The following is a 16,760-nucleotide window of genomic DNA, read 5'->3' as shown; positions in this document are numbered from 1 at the left end:
ATAAAGACATGATAAAATGAGATTTTTCATTCATAAAACCAGAAGCATTACATAACGTCTATTGTTGCGTGTTTTCTTGAATGCTCGCAAGCGCACGATGTCAAGTTATAGTAAAATGTAATTTTGAGTGCAAGTGTCGATCCCACGAGGAGTGTGTATAAAAATATATATCAATGCTTGTAATTAAAATAGTCAAGACTTTATCTAGAAAAATCAATAACCAGATTGGTTTGTTTGAACGAATTAATTGAAAACAAGGATTAATCTAATCAACGAATTGAAGAATAACAATTAGAGAAAACCTCTAGAGGAATGATTTACTAAGTTTCTACGATAATTATTCTGGTTGTATTTAACTTCATGAATGCCTCTTATTTAATGGCTAAGAACACTTACGTGTTTTATTCCCCCTTTCCCAAGTGACGAATAAAATGTATCAATCAAACTTCGATTCAATTATTCCTAATAAAATCTAAGTTTAACTGATAAATGCAACCAATGTTCTTACCTAAGCCTCGCTAAAGTTATACGCCTTCCAAATGATATAAACATTCAACGATGTGTCTCTACTGATCTATAATCCTAGTCCTTCTCTCGAATAGTAGAATTAATCAGACAACACACAATTTATGGCCAGTAAATTGCAGTGAAATAAATGTAGAGAACACAATTAAACAAAAAAGGAATACAATCATCAAAATATCAACGTCAAATCATCGTGTCTACAAAGTTACGTAATTCTCTAGACGAGAAAATTAGTTCATGACGAATTCTAAATAAAAGCAAAACATGTTTGAATATTTAGACATCAACACAATATAAAATAAAGATGAAAGAATCAGATAACAAATCGGAAGTGGCGTCTCTGTCCCCAGATTCGTCGTTCTTCGTCTTTGATCTTGTTTCCTCGAGTCTTTCCTCTCGAGAACGGCTGCATCGTATGTTTCTTCGTCTAGCACGGATGAATTTCTCATCGTTCTTTCCCAAGGCGGCTCCTTTTTTTCTGACCTAGGATGCGCAATTTTATAAGTGTTCTGAACGCCGCGCACGCGGTTGCGCGGCCGCGCGCATCATTCTGGTCGCTGGTTCCTCTGTGCGCGCGCGATGTGGCGTGGTTGCGCGCGCCTCTCGGGTTTTCTGTTACTTCTGTGCGCACGCGGTTGCACGTGAAGTGGCACGACCGCACGCGCGCCTCTTGTCAATGAGCTGCATGTGTGCGCGTGGTAGCACGTGAGGTCGCGCGGCCGCGGGCGCACCTCTTGCCGAGACGCTTGCACTGCTATGCTTGGTGTATTTTCTCGCTAATTTTGCACTATTTTTCTCACTCCTGCAATGACAACAAAACGAACAAAAACACATAATTCCGTTCGAAACTAACATAATTCAATATGGATTCTTATATAAATTAAGTGCAAATCTTGCACTTATCAAACCCCCCAAACTTGAAATTTTGCTAGTCACGAGCAAAATAAAATAAAAGCAAATAATCAAGGAAAAATTAACGCTAACGACTATAGTCATGGATATGCAAAAGGTGATACTGACCTCCGACTTATCTAATTTAATGTAATTCATGATTTTCCAAGAGTCACGTGTGTGTGTGATATGTCAATGTTCAATTACCTAGTCGAATGCTCAAATAGAGTTGTAATATCCATTTCGCCTTACAGAATCAAGAAATCCTCAGTTACAGTTCAACTCACATTTCATCAAAATATAAATTTGCATTCACATATCACATAGGACTTTATCGGTGATTATTTGGCTTGAAAGATAGTTAAAAAAGGTACGCCAAAGATGAAATCACACAATGAGATGCTTGCACGCAAGTGATTAAAGTCTATACTTGATAACAATGTTTTTCAGGTATCCATAGGCTTGACTTGAACAACTTTTCTCCACTAGTATATTGGATAACTGTGACTAGGATTAATAGGTCTTGTAGGCTTGTAACGTTAGGCTACGGCTCAAGGCTACAATAAAGGTATGTAGATCAAGATTTAGAGAAATAATTGAATTTTCATAATTCTCATCCTCATTTCATTCACCATCACTTTATTATTTTCTTCCCAATCATATCCTTCATCTCCCATATTTTTCTTTCTTTTTCACCACTTTTGATTCATTTTTATTTCTTTTCTTTTTCATTCATTTTTTTCTTTTCAATTCCTTTTAACACATTTAATTTTTTCTTTTCTTTTCAAGGAGTATTTGAATCATTACAACACCCATGAACTTATTTCTCTCAAAATTAGGTAGGACAATAAGTGTATAAGCTTCATTAGGTAGTCGTTGTGGGATGTAGAATAGATACAAGTGGGGGCTAATTGTATGTCATTGACATACACCACTTGATTTTTTTGTAGGCTCAAAATGGGACACTAGGGATATTTCATGTTCATTTGGTAGGCTTAAAGGCTCAAAACGGCTCCAAAGATCGCCTAAATCATTCATATGTCACATATTATCTGTATTTCGCCTCGAAAATTGTTCAAGCAAGTTCTAGATTTCCGTCAATCCATTAGTCAACTCATACAAACTAATCACACGCATTTGTTCAACCAAAAATGATATACGAGATAGGTACAAAAGAAATTTTAAGCATCTCAATTAATTCGAAGCTCAAAGGGATGCAATTGATAGTACACAAAGAACAAAGGCCCACAGATATTGTGAAAAAATTTCCTAGATCATTTCTATGTTTGCAAAAGTGTCAATTAATGTCATGCAAGAATTACCAAGAATCAGATCTCCCTCATCTATTTAGCATCACAGGCATGCAACTTGTCTCTAAGCAACGATAGTATCAACACACACGACAGTGCAAAATAATTGTGACTCCTAAGTTATCATGAACACATATATACTTCAGGACCACAATTCCATTTTCATCATCGGTCACACATTTTACTTATCCATGACTCTTCCTAACAAATCTAGCATGCAAAAATAAATAAAAAAAGTAATGAAGAAAAAAGAAATCTCAATTTAACTACTGAGCAATAAAAATAATAATAATAATTTTTTAAAAAACAAGCAAATTCACCCCCCCAAACTAAAAGTATGCATTGTCCTCAATGTATAGAAATAAAGAACACGACAACACATACCTCGCGCACGAGTGTCAGAACTCGGGGCTCGAGTTGTCGTCCGCAGCATCTTCATCATCATCGTCCATGGGCTGCGGCGGTGATAGTTTTGGTGGTGGGTAAAATTAACAACTAAGGGAGTAAAATAAAATAAAATAATAAAAACAAAATGAATGCTAAAAATTAAAAATTGTGGGTTGCCTCCCACACAGCGCTTGGTTTAACGTCGTCAGCCCGACTGTCACTAGACTGCTCCAGGTGGGTCGTATGATTTCTTGGATGCACTTATTGCCATTAGTTGACCTTCAACTTCCATGGTCATCTTTCCTCGTTTCACGTCAATGATGGCTCCAACAGCAGCCAATAATGATCGTCCTAGAATGACGTGAACGTTCTGACTATTCTCCATGTCAAGTACCACGAACTCTGCTAAAACCTTCAATTTGTCGATCCGAAGTTCAACATCTTCCACGATGCCCAACGGTGTCCTGATCGAATTTATCTGCCATCTGTAAGATTAGTCCTGTGGGCCTCATCCTGCTCAATCCAAGTTTCTCGTAGAGAGAACTTGGCATTATATTTATACTCGCTCCTGAGTCACAGATAGCTTTTTCCACTAAATGACCCCCTATTTCACATGGCATAATAAATTCACCGGGATCTAGCAACTTCTGAGGACGATTTCTTCGTGTTCCTTCGGTAAATTCACCTCCCACCTTATCTGCAAACTCATTATTAGTGTGTAGGTTCTTGTGATCTTCAAGACCTTTTTTCTTTTGAAACTCAGCTTGTAATTGTAAAAATATCTGGGGGTAGGGAAGTAAAGAAATATCAATGCATTGATTTAAATCATACCTCTCATATTTCTTACCCCGGGCTCTTTTGGTTGGAGTTGGCTTTTCATCCCGAACAGGTGTGGGGGTTCAACCTCCTTCTCTTCTCTGCCTATCACACCTAACTCTTCATGCTGTATAAAAATGGCATTCACTTCTCTCAGATTTGGGTCTGCAGTCTTTGAGACTGTGCCTGATGGTTGAGACGTGAGTTGCTTTGTTATCTGCCCCACTTGCGATTCAAGGATTTTCAAGGTCGCACCAATACTTGCTAAGTGGGTCGCTAGGTTGTCAAGCCTAGACTCAGTCCTAGCCATCCTCTTACCAGATTCAGAAACGAATGTCCCGACCAACTCGTCAAATGATGGCTTCCCTTCTCCATTTGATGTATTGAACCCGGTGGAGGATTCAATACATTCTTATTGTTTGCATATGAAAAATTCTCATGATTTCTCAAACCAGGATGATAAGTGTTAGGGGGAGGGTTACCTCGATATCCTCCATAGCCTCCAAAGTTCTTGTTGTTGACGTACTGCACTTCTTCAAGAATTTGCGATTCTTCAACGACAAACGATGCTCCCTCAGTGTTTGATGTACTCACATTATTCGTAGTCACTATCTGTGTAGTCAATGCTGATACTTGTGCAGTGAGTGATGTGATAGGATCCACAACATAAACTGTAATGCCTGAAGTAAATATCACAAGTTATGGATTTAGTAATGTGATATTACTAAATAATTAATGATTTTTAACGATAGAAATATGTGATATCTTGGTCATATGAAGTCCAAATGATTTGAAATTTGGATAGAACGTAGAACACCGAAAGATATAGAAGTTGCATGTTTTGAGTTTTGGAAAATTTGGTCGTTTGACTGGTCCAAAAGATATACCAATGTTAAAATTTTAAATATTATATTATATTATTTTATTAATATAATATAATATAATATTTATTAAAAAATAAAAAAATAAAAAAAAAAGAAACGAGGATAAATTTGAAACTCACATTCACGTGAGTTTCATTCACTTTGGCCAGAAGAATTAACAGAGAGGAAACGGAGAGGTGAGAGAAAAGAGTTTTCAGATATTCTTTTCGATCGTGGGACTTATCGGTTTATCTAATCGACGAACCGACTTCAGTTCTGAGATCGTTGACACGAGGTCTTCGATTTGAGGTATAAATTTTGTAATTTTGGTGATGTTTGAAATTCGTCGATTTCTGGAATAAATCCGATAAATTGTTAAATCATACTGAAATTGAAGATTGTTGAATAGTGTATGATTTTAATGAAGTAGAGAAGATTATAGTGGTGTTATTTTGAATTATTCCTAATTTGTTTTAATTAGGGATTTTTAATCGTTGGACTGAGATTGGAGAGTTGCTTATCAGTTGTTATTAATTCTGATTATATATTCGGAGTCTATGAAGTATAGGCTACACGTTGATATAAAGTTTTCGTAAATTGACGGATGTTGTAAAATAGCCTATTATTTGATGTTAAATTAATTAGGGTGTATTTGATGGTAGTATTGTGAATTAAATACACCAGATTATTAAATTGTTGAATAATACGAATTTATAATCGAGTTTTATATTTTGTTGAATTAATTGTTGTTGGGCTATTTGATGTTATATATTGAGGCTGTTATAACTGTGTTGATACGGTGGCAATGATCTGATAATTATTGTTGAATTATTTAGATACATCACAAGCCTCGGGATCAAAGAAATAGCCAGATTTTATATATACTCGATTATCAGGTACGTGTTGACGTACGAGCATATGTTGTTATTGTTTAGTATTGATGAATACTATTGTGTTGAACGATGATAAATCACTGGATTTGGGTGATTTGGTATTATATTTGTTGTTTATTATTGTTGATGTTGTTGGTTATCGTTGTTGGGAGACGTCTCGTTGATGTTGTTCGTTCGACGATATTGATGTCGCCGGTGTTGGGGTGCGACGTATCGTCGATGTTGTTATTCGTTCGACGATATTGCTGTCGCCGGTGTTGGGGTGCGACGTATCGTCGATGTTGTTGCATTGTGATGTTGTTGAGGTTGTTGTTGGCTGATTGTCCAGAAACGGCAAAGGGGGTATTTCTATTATGATTTCAGTTATATTTTATGTTGTTAATATAACTGTTATGTATTACGATGATGATTGTTGTATATGCTCACCGTTTGAGGGCTGTTTCTGTTGGGCAGGTTACAGGACTATGCGTGAGACATGATAGTGGTGAAGAACTAGGTGTGTCTAGTCAAACAGTCTTGTAGATGATAGTAGATAGAGACAGTATAGCTTATTGTCTTATTTGAGTTGTATGTATGTATTTATTATACTGTTTCTGCTACACTGACGTAGATAGTGTGGTGATTGCACTATTTTGTCGTATATGCATTATATTATTACGTCGTCGAAAAGAAAAAATTTATGCATATGACGTCACATGTTGCATGATTACGTGGCGAGGTTTGGGGCGCCACATAAACTCCAGCAGTCCTCTGAACTCCTGATCTCTCCGACGGCCATTGGTAGCTATTAATAGTCATCTGCTCAAGCAAGTCATAAGCTTGAGCAGAAGATTTGGCAAAGATCGTGCCACCTCCCGCTGCATCTATTGTTGTCCGTGTCTGACCATTCAACCCGTTATAGAATAGCTCAATCTGTACCCAGTCTTCAAAACCATGATTCGGGTACCTCCGCAACAACTATTTATACCTTTCCCAAGCTTCATACAACTGCTCGAAGTCGGTCAGTCTAAAAGTGCTGATCTCAATCTTCAATTGTGCAGACTTCGCAGGGGGAAAATATTTAGGAAGTAACTTCGTCGCCAGCTCTTGCCATGTCGTGATGCTTCCAAGGGAAGCGATTGTAGCCATCCTCTTGCTTGGTCCCTAAGAGAAAAAGGAAACAAGCGCAATCGAATTATATCATCAGAAACACCATTTATTTTTACCGTGTCAGTGATTTCAAGGAATGTTCTGAGATGTAGATGAGGATCTGCAGTAGCGGTTCCAGAAAACTGGTTTTGTTGAACCATATTGATAAGAGCGGGTTTCAGCTCGAAATTATTGGCATTTATGGTCCCTCGAACGATGCCAGAATAATGAGTGTTGATCACTGGTCGGAAGTGATCTCTGAGAGGTATAGCTTCTGGCGGATTATGTCTGTCATTCTCTCTGTGTTCAGCCATTGCTTGGATCTCTTCCCTTCTTGCTTTTCTTAATCTTCTCGCAGTTTTTTCGATCTCCGGGTCAAAAATCAGCAAGTCTGAGTTTTGCGATCTTAGCATACACTGTCAAGCAGAAAAAATGAACAACCCAATTAATATAAAAATAAAAATAAAATAAAGCTCTAAATTAAAATCTAGACTAATTGGTAACAATACTGATATAAATTTAAATTTTGACACTCCCCGGCAACGGCGCCAAAAACTTGTTGCGTGTTTTCTTGAATGCACGCAAGCGCATGATGTCAAGTTATAGTAAAATGTAATTTTGAGTGCAAGTGTCGATCCCACGAGGAGTGTGTATAAAAATATATATCAATGCTTGTAATTAAAATAGTCAAGACTTTATCTAGAAAAATCAATAACCAGATTGGTTTGTTTGAACGAATTAATTGAAAATAAAGGATTAATCTAATCACCGAATTGAAGAATAACAATTAGATAAAATATCTAGAGGAATGATTTCACTAAGTTTCTACGATATTTCTTCTGGTTGTATTTAACTTCATGAATGCCTCTTATTTAATGGCTAAGAACACTTACGTGTTTTATTCCCCCTTTCCCAAGTGACGAATAAAATGTATCAATCAAACTTCGATTCAATTATTCCTAATAAAAATCTAAGTTTAACTGATAAATGCAACCAATGTTCTTACCTAAGCCTCGCTAAAGTTATACGCCTTCCGAACGATATAAACATTCAACGATGTGTCTCTACTGATATATAATCCTAGTCCCTCTCCCGAGTTGTAGAATTAATCAGACAACACACAATTTATGACCAGTAAATTGCAGTGAAATAAATGTAGAGAACACAATTAAACAAAAAAGGAATACAATCATCAAAATATCAACGTCAAATCATCGTGTCTACAAAGTTACGTAATTCTCTAGACGAGAAAATTAGTTCATGACAAATTCTAAATAAAAGTAAAATAGGTTTGAATATTTAGACATCGACACAATAGAAAATAAAGAACAAAGAATCAGATAACAAATCGGAAGTGGCGTCTCTGTCACAAATCGGAAGTGGCGTCTCTGTCCCCAGATTCGTCGTTCTTCGTCTTTGATCTTGTTTCCTCGCGTCTTTCCTCTCGAGAACGGCTGCGTCGTATGTTTCTTCGCCTAGCACGGATGAATTTCTCGTATCGTTCTTTCTCAAGGCGGCTCCCTTTTTTTTGACCTAGGATGCGCAATTTTATAAGTTTTCTGAACGCCATGCGTGCGGTTGCACGTGAAGTTGCGAGGCCGCGCGCATCATTCTGTTAGCTGGTTCCTTTCTGTGCGCGCGCGGGTACGCGCGATGTGGTGCGGTTGCACGCGCCTCTCGGGTTTTCTGTTGCTTCTGTGCGCGCGCGGTGGATCGTGAAGTGGCGCGACCGCGCGCGTGCCTCTGGTCAATGAGCTGCATGTGTGCGCACGGTAGCGCGTGAGGTCGTGCGGCCGCGCCCGCACCTCTGGCCGAGACGCTTGCATTGCTATGCTTGGTGTGTTTTCTCGCTAATTTTGCATTATTTTTCTCACTCCTGCAATGACAACAAAACGAACAAAAACGCATAATTCCGTACGAAACTAACATAATTCAATATGATTCTTATATAAATTAAGTGCAAATCTTGCACTTATCATCTATCTACTACATTTATTGATATCAGCAGCTTGAAGTACTTTAGTGCAAAGTACTTCAGTAGAAACCTATCTAAGGACTGCTGGGAACCCCTCTCCTTGAATGATTGTGGTTGTGGAAGAGGTGATTCCACAGCCTAGTCCTAATAATTTTGAACAATCTTACTGATTGTTCATATTATAAACTGATGATTTTCTTCCCAGCCCTCATATCTTGAAAAATGATGTCTTCAAACATCTTCTTACGAGACGCTGTAAGTTGCTTCTGGAAATCCTCTGCTGATTCAGAATCTGGAGAAGACTCCGAGAGATTACTTGCTCTACCCATTTGATTTTATTTGGTTTGATAAACGTATAAATGACTTAGTTTGTGAACTTGCAGGCACTTATATAGAGTTTTGGAAAGCTAAAGAGACGGCTATCTGGCTACTCGAATACCAAGAATCATCTGTCACTTTCCCAGATTTCGTATCTTCACATTTATTAGTTGCATTAATTTAGGGGGAATAGTATCGTTTTCAGACTGTCACTTTCGTATTTTGTCAGAAGCAGAAATGATGTTTGTCTTTTCGATAAAACAATGTGTCTACTGGTTGTGTATTAAAGTGCTGGAAATATTTCAGCACCTTATGACTTCCAGCAGATATTATCATAAAACGACAAACCCTTTTCTGGTTATTTTCAGTAACCAATTGGACAGCCCGCTTTTTTTTTTACCTTTCAAATTTTGAAATTATTAGTTTTTCTCGATACATCCTCAGTTTAACTTTTCAAATACTCAACCGCAAACATATTGACACGTCTCCTTGTGTTTCACTGACGGCTGTACATTTTTTTTTTAATATTAACCGCTCTTTTCAGTTCCTTTCACTTTTTACGTTTCTAGAATCTTGCCTTCTAGCTACTGGTTTCTCTTGCTCATCTCTCTTACAGATCTTATCTCAAATTTGTCTTGTTTACATAAATGGTCGGAGCTTACAATAACGCTTATCAAGTCAACTTTGCTTCCGTCCTAACAATCAAGGATGAACAACTTGTCAAAATGTTTCAATCGATTGAGAAATCCGGACTCAAAAAATTTTTGGAAGCACCTACCGTTATATACAAAACTGTTCTTTTGGATTTCTATGCCAAGGCAACCATACAAGAAGGAAAAATCACCTACTCTCAAGGAAACGCATCTATCTCCATTGACATTGTCCTATTAGGGATCAACTTTCTTCCTGCCTTGTTCTGGTTTGTCTGAATTTTCTAGCATTTCTAAGGAAAAAATGTCTACTGCTCTACTTGGTTTCTCAGCTTCTGGAGAGGAACTCTCTCCATCCTGTTTTAAGAAGCTTTTGAAGATAAAATTTCAAGTGCTCGCTGAAATTGTAGCAAAAGCACTGCTGGTGAATGCCGGAACATTTGATCGGCTGACCAAAGAAAAGGTTCAGGTGATGATTGCCATCACTTCTGAGTACAAAGTGGATTGGAGTTCTTTCTTGTTTCGAATAATGAAGGATATGGTGCTATGGAAAAATTCTGGTTTTGCTGTTCAGATCAACACAATGCTCGAGGATGCTGGTTTTGCTTTTACCACTAATCAGGACACCTCCTACGTCACAATGGCTGATGCTGACAACGTTCTTGCGCTAAGGCCAAAGCCAACTGTCGCTGAATTTATTTCCATGAAAAAGGAGGTTGGAGATGCACAAACTGAGGCTCAAAAACCTCAGAATAAGATAAAGAAAAAGAGAGTGGTTATATCCACGGACTCTGATAAAATAGTCTCTGAGGAGTCTGCTGCTCCTATTCAAGCATCTGTCCCTGCCACCCCTACCAAGAAGAAAGCCCGCACTCTCCTTCGCCTCAAGAAAACAGCAACAATTGCTGGATCTAGACGCTGTCCCATTGCGGCAAGTATTTCCAGAAGCCGTGTCTTCTGTACCAGAAGTCACCTCTGTTTCTAAACCAGCTGCTATCCCTGCCATCACAACTTCTTCTGTTCCTATTCTCAGACCCTCATCTGGAGTGGTCATTCGTGAATCTACTGCAGGTCTTCTGCTTTTCAACCTGTATTGACTGCCTTATCTTCAGGTAAAGGCAAAGGTAAACTTGTTGAAGAACCACTTGTTCAAGCCGTCAAATCATTTGTTTCAACTGGCGTTGATCTTCATCTGGAAGATATTGAGAATTCTGCAGATGAAGAAATGACCTTCTTTGATGACTGGCACAAGGTTCAAGTATATCATCCTCTTACCTTCTTCAGGACAAAAGGTGCTTTCGGAAATATGGACAGAAATGAGGAAAAGTGTTTGCACTTGCCAAAACTGAGAATGTGATCGAAGCAATGAAACGCCGAGGTTTCATTTTTGAGCAGCTTAAGCGAAAAAAATTGGAATCAGTTTTAAAGACTCTTCAGTCTAACTTTGATGCCATGATTCCAACTGCTGCTTAGGATCAGAACGTGATCCATATTCTCTCTGAACGCATGAGATTGATGAATGAGCAACTTATTGCTCAAGAACAGGCGTTTGGTGAGCCCATTCACTATTCAGTAGGCCTTGTTCCAGAACTTGCTCAGAATAAGCCAGTTGAGGAAAGAACCATGGCTTCTCCAAAAGCTAAAGTTTCTAGTACTCCTGCCTCTCCCAAATTTCCTACTCACTCTTCTTCTCTCATCTCTGTCCGAGAACTGGCTTCAGTGGATGAATTCATTCAATCCATTTTTGCTAATATCTCTGCTACACCAGAAGCAGCCCTGGCTGATGAAATGGTCCAACCGGTACCTTCTCCAGTAACTCAACATTTAGAAGAATCAGATGCTGCCAAATCTCCGCCACTGCCGAATTTGGAAATCTTCTCTTCTGACCATCGAAGAGAAATGGTAGCTATCCTGACTGATCAAAATACAGTTGCTGAACAGTCGGAGGCCATCGAAGCCATGCAACCAGAAGAAAGACAATTTTCGAGGTCCTCTGCTGATATATTTTCTACTGAACAGATTACTGCTGTCTCTACTGGTCCATCAGATCCCACTACCTCTACTGCCTTAGCTGTTCTTCCTACTGAGTCACCTACTCAGATTGCTCACGTTGCGCATCTAGCTGAAATATCTACGCGCATGCTTGCAAAATGTCCATCCTCTGATGAAGAACATTTTGATCTTGAATTTGACATTGATTCGCTTAAACCGAACATTGAAAGAATCTCAGAGATCATCAAAAATATGTCTTTTGAACATGCTGGTGAAGTCGACTGTGAAGGCCCGAAAATCCTTGCTTGAAAATTTTGAGGAAAATTAAAAAGTTTCTTTTTAAAGAACTTAAATTGCCTCATTCATAAAATCAACTGATGAATCAGATTTAATGTTTAAAATATAGCAGCGGAAGAAAATAAAGTTTGCCAAAAATAACAATTTAAGAATATTCAACAACGGATAAAAATGTTTGCATAAAATGGTAACATGCTACAAATGAGGTCCTCAGGTGCCACTACTGCCGACCCAAGCTGGCTCACTGGTCCCCGCCCTCGGCCCCATGCTCATCAGTACCTACAACAATCAAGTCTAGTGAGCCTAAAGACTCAGCATGCAAATATCGTAGGTAACGAGTAAATACTAAAGTAAAATTTGCATGGGATAAAATATCATGTCATGAGGCATACTGAAAATGACTTGCACTGAGCAATATAATACGTGCATGACTTAATTAAATATCATAGTAAAAATGTTTGCTCCTTGGAGCCCTGTACTGAAATGACTGATAATAATTTTCTGTTGAGATTATGGTCTACGCCTGTGGCCCCTGCACTGAACTGAACTGATCGGTAACTGGCTACCGGGGAGTATCAAACTGAACTGAACTGACCGGTCACTGGCGATCGGGTGGTACCAAACTGAACTGATCTGTCACTGGCGACCGTGTAAATAATGCTCCCATCATAGTGAATTGACCACAAACAATATCGCATAAATCTCAAAAATAAGTATTTTCTATTTTCATGCACGTAATATAATTAAATGGCATAATGAAAATATCCTGTATATTTTACCAACTGGATTGGATCGCTCCCAGGCTCGCTGCAACCTAAATATGCCATGAAAAATATGCAATAGCTTATACTTGACCAAACTATGCAATTAAGTTTGAAAATGCGACAATTACGTCTAACGACTTCGTATTTAATCATGACTCCGAACCAACCCGAACCAACACTGAACCGACGTATAGTCATGATTAAAATACGCTTAAAATTATGAACTAATGCTCCTAAAATGTGAGGGTCGAAATCTAGGTGAAATGGAGGCCAAAACAAGAAACGCTCTTTCGAGAGTCAATTTGGCACATCGCACCGTAAATTCTCGTATGACCTCAAAAATGATCCGAATCACAAACGGTCAAAAACATGACCTTCTTAACTCAATGAGGCACTTTCCAGTCCAAGGCCATAGGCTAAAAGCCAACCGAGAACTCGAACGAGCCACCGAACCGACACAGCAAGTTGCTGTACAAAAATACAGCAACTGTGCTGGGTTTGCTTGCGTCGTTTTCGAGGCTAATGGCCATTGGGGCTTGAACCACCGACCAAAACCTCTCACCAACATCCCAAGGAATGATTTGAACCATGGCTAAGGGCCCTAGGCCAGCCACAATTCGCCTCATTCCAGCAACCAACCGAAAGTTCCTACCCGAGAACAAATTCTGCACGTCGGGCTCTTGTTCTTGTTTTGCTGTCACGGATCGTTCCAGTGGTCATTTGATTGACCATGACACGATCTAGACATCTAGCGGCATGGTATGAACTGTGGATAAGGGTCATAGGCCAACCAAGATCCATACCATTCCACAAAACTCGAAGCACAAGTGCTGTCAAAAACCGAAGGGGCCGAGAGGGGAGGGGCTGTTCTTGCATTTGATTTAAAACTGATGCACCATGGACCAAGCCACCAAAAGGGCGACTTAGTCACGTATTAGGCATACTAGGAAGTGATCTAACCATGGCTATAGGCCCCTGGGGCAGCCATGATCAGATCCATGCCTTTTTGAAAGCACAACAGCAAAATAGCAACTCAAATGGCGTGAAGGGGGTGAGCTGCTGTCAACGCTGAATTCCAGGGAGTGTGGTGTTGAACAAACGGACCAATATGGTCTTAATACATCCTAGTACATGCCTAGGAGCAGCCTTGAGAGCCTGGAGTCGAACCATAACCTGTAGCAACTGAAACAAGAGAAAACCTGTGAAGAGCATCATGAAAGTCGAAAAATTCTGCACATGCATTTCGAAAATGCTTGATGTAAATTTCGGTTTTCTTGTATAAAAATCATGTAAAAGTGATGTTTAAAATAATAGTAGGACTTGATTGAGGTTTGAAAGAAATCTATACATGCCTTGGTTTTCGTTTGAACGAAAGAATACGACGACTCGGCGCGGAGGAGGTGGAGTGATTTTCTTTCCTTTTCTTTTCTCTCTTCTTTCTCACTAATTCTCTCGATTTCTTTCTTGGTTAATCCTACTGAAATGCTACTGATTTCGGTGGTGTGGGAGAGGGATTAAGTGGTTAGGGGAGTGAGGAGAGATCCCATAATAAAAGGATACAAAGGGGTGACCAAGTCTACCTTTATTTGAATTTTGAATAATTGTTGCTATCAAATGATTTGTTGGAGGGATTGGATGGGGTGGCCGATTATCCTTCATGATACTAGACTAGGATAATAATAATTAGTTAATTAAATGGTGCTCCCAAAAATAAAAGAATTATCCTACTAATTAAATATAAAGAAAGGATTAAAGGTGTGAGTTGGCAAATGAATTGTTTAACAATTCCAAGGGGCCGAAATTTAGCAATTAAAGGAAGGGTAAAAATGTTATCTAGATGATAAATTTTAAACCTTTAAAGCCTTATGTATTCTTTAAATAATTTAGTGAACTAAACCCTTAATTAATTGAACTCAAATGAATTTATTTCCTACTCACCTCCAGTAATTAAAATAAATCATCAATCTCCTTTTTAACTTAAATCAACTTACTTGCTAGCTAAATTAAATCCTGGAAATATTTTCTAAATCTTAAACTTATCTCTAAACTCCAACTCCAGTCCGGCCTCACTGAAATAACTGAAAGAATAAAATCAAACTGCTGGCTAAAATAATTAACTACAAAGGAAAGCATTTAAATAATCATGCAATGAAGTCAATTAAATTCAAAATACTAGAATTATGCATGGCTCGTACGTAGTCTAAGTTACGGGTTCTACATCGACGCTACCAAGTTCTTCCAAGATCGCATAACGAGTAATGTCATTAAATCGGCAGAATCGTTAGCTAAGCTTGAAGTTGAGTCTGAACTCTTCAGGAAGAATGTCTTGACCAGTCACGCCAACATAGTTCTTGGACAATCCGATGTTCTACAAACAGTTGCTGATCATGAGTCATCTCTTCAATCAATTTCAACTAAAATGGAGGCTACTGATTTGAAACTGGAATCCATTGACAACAAGATTGAGTCTCAATCTCATTCTATCCAGATTATGAATGATCGCGTTTCAAATCAAGTCTCATTTTTGGAAATGATGAATGATAGCATTATCAGTCTGTCAGGCTGAATGGATGAAATGATAACTCGCCTTGATGCCAAAAAGGGGGAAGCAGTGAGCAGAACAGAAGTAAGAACAGAGAAAGATAGATCGGGAAGACATCATCTAGCAGAATCATCCCTCAGAAGCCAGAAACCTCAGGACGACGATGATGCACTTTTCAGAGAAATTGAAACTGATGATTAATCTTTTAATTTTCTTTTAACTCTGATTTACTGTTTACTTACCCTTCAGTTTATAATTGTTATCTTCTGTGATTTAACCTGTTTTCTTATTCTTACTCACTTCTAGATTTTGGCATCACCGCAAAGGGGAAAATTGATAGACTTAATTTAATTGCGGTGATGATAGTCAAAACCAGTAGATCTCGTTAAGTAAAACCAGTAGACTATATAAAAACAGAAGTTCTTTTGTCGCCTTAACTAAGCAGTACTCTTCGAGTACTTATCAGTTTAGAAAACAGAAGCAGAACTTAACTCACTACTAGAAACAGAACCTATCCTGTGTATATTAAATGTTACCGTTACTTTACCAAGTACGAATATTAAATGCTTCATTAATGCTGAACAAAGTCATTTAATACGCATTACCTATTTTAGTATGAAACAAGACTGATTGTTCTGAAGCCTTTTGCAGGAACTATTTTGACAATAAAGCTGTTTCTATCAGAAATCAAAGAAGCCGTTTTGATTATAGACGTTGGATTCAAGTTATCTATATATATGGAACGAACACATTTGATGAACACAACGCTGATTCTTTATCAAGAAACATGCTATCTATCCAACGTTACTTTGAGTAACCGCGAACCAATCGTTATCTTCAAGCTCAATTTGTAGAAAAGCAGTACACGCTTAATATCTTACATCTGATCTTTGGAGATCATTTTGTACTGCTGTTTCTTCATCTCTTCTAGTAAAACACCCTACGATATTCTTTTGAAGAAGACTTTGTAAACTGGAAAAGATTCTTTTCCAGAACCTTGTCATATTGAATCATATTGTGTTGAGTTACTAAGAGTTTTCAGTAGGCAAAGGATAAGTCCTGCTGAATGGGTGTGTACGAGTGTTGTACTATAAAATCCAAAGTCATTTAGTGATACCTTCTGGAAACAGAAGAAGGGGAGACATAGAAGATTTTATCTTCGAACTTCCAGAAACAATTACTGTTGTATTGCCTATTACTGTTTTCACCCTACTCCATCGGATTGTTTCCGCACTTGTTATTGTGATCTGCTGGACGTAATCTTGAACAAGAACAACTACAATCTCTAATAGGATTCTAGCACCTTTTGCAAAATCTATCGGTAAAGGAAAGAGTTTATTCACCCACCCCTCTAAACTCTACATCGATCCCCAACAAAGCATATTGACCAAGTACATCACCGTTAGGAG

General features: G+C 38.3%; 1 long non-coding RNA gene across 1 annotated transcript; it reads left to right on the top strand.

Annotated features, from left to right (window-relative positions):
- Positions 1-4,967: 4,967 nt before the first annotated feature.
- On the top strand, positions 4,968-6,285 carry LOC142504744 (uncharacterized). Its single transcript, XR_012804338.1, has 3 exons — positions 4,968-5,101; positions 5,629-5,688; positions 6,139-6,285. It is a non-coding gene; the product is annotated as an uncharacterized LOC142504744 (long non-coding RNA).
- The last annotated feature ends 10,475 nt before the right edge of the window (positions 6,286-16,760 follow it).

Source organism: Primulina tabacum, chromosome 10 (assembly GCF_025594145.1).
Source record: "Primulina tabacum isolate GXHZ01 chromosome 10, ASM2559414v2, whole genome shotgun sequence".
NCBI lineage: Eukaryota > Viridiplantae > Streptophyta > Magnoliopsida > Lamiales > Gesneriaceae > Primulina > Primulina tabacum.
The sequence above is the reverse complement of the archived record's forward strand: the minus strand, read 5'-3'. Positions and strand labels throughout refer to the sequence as shown.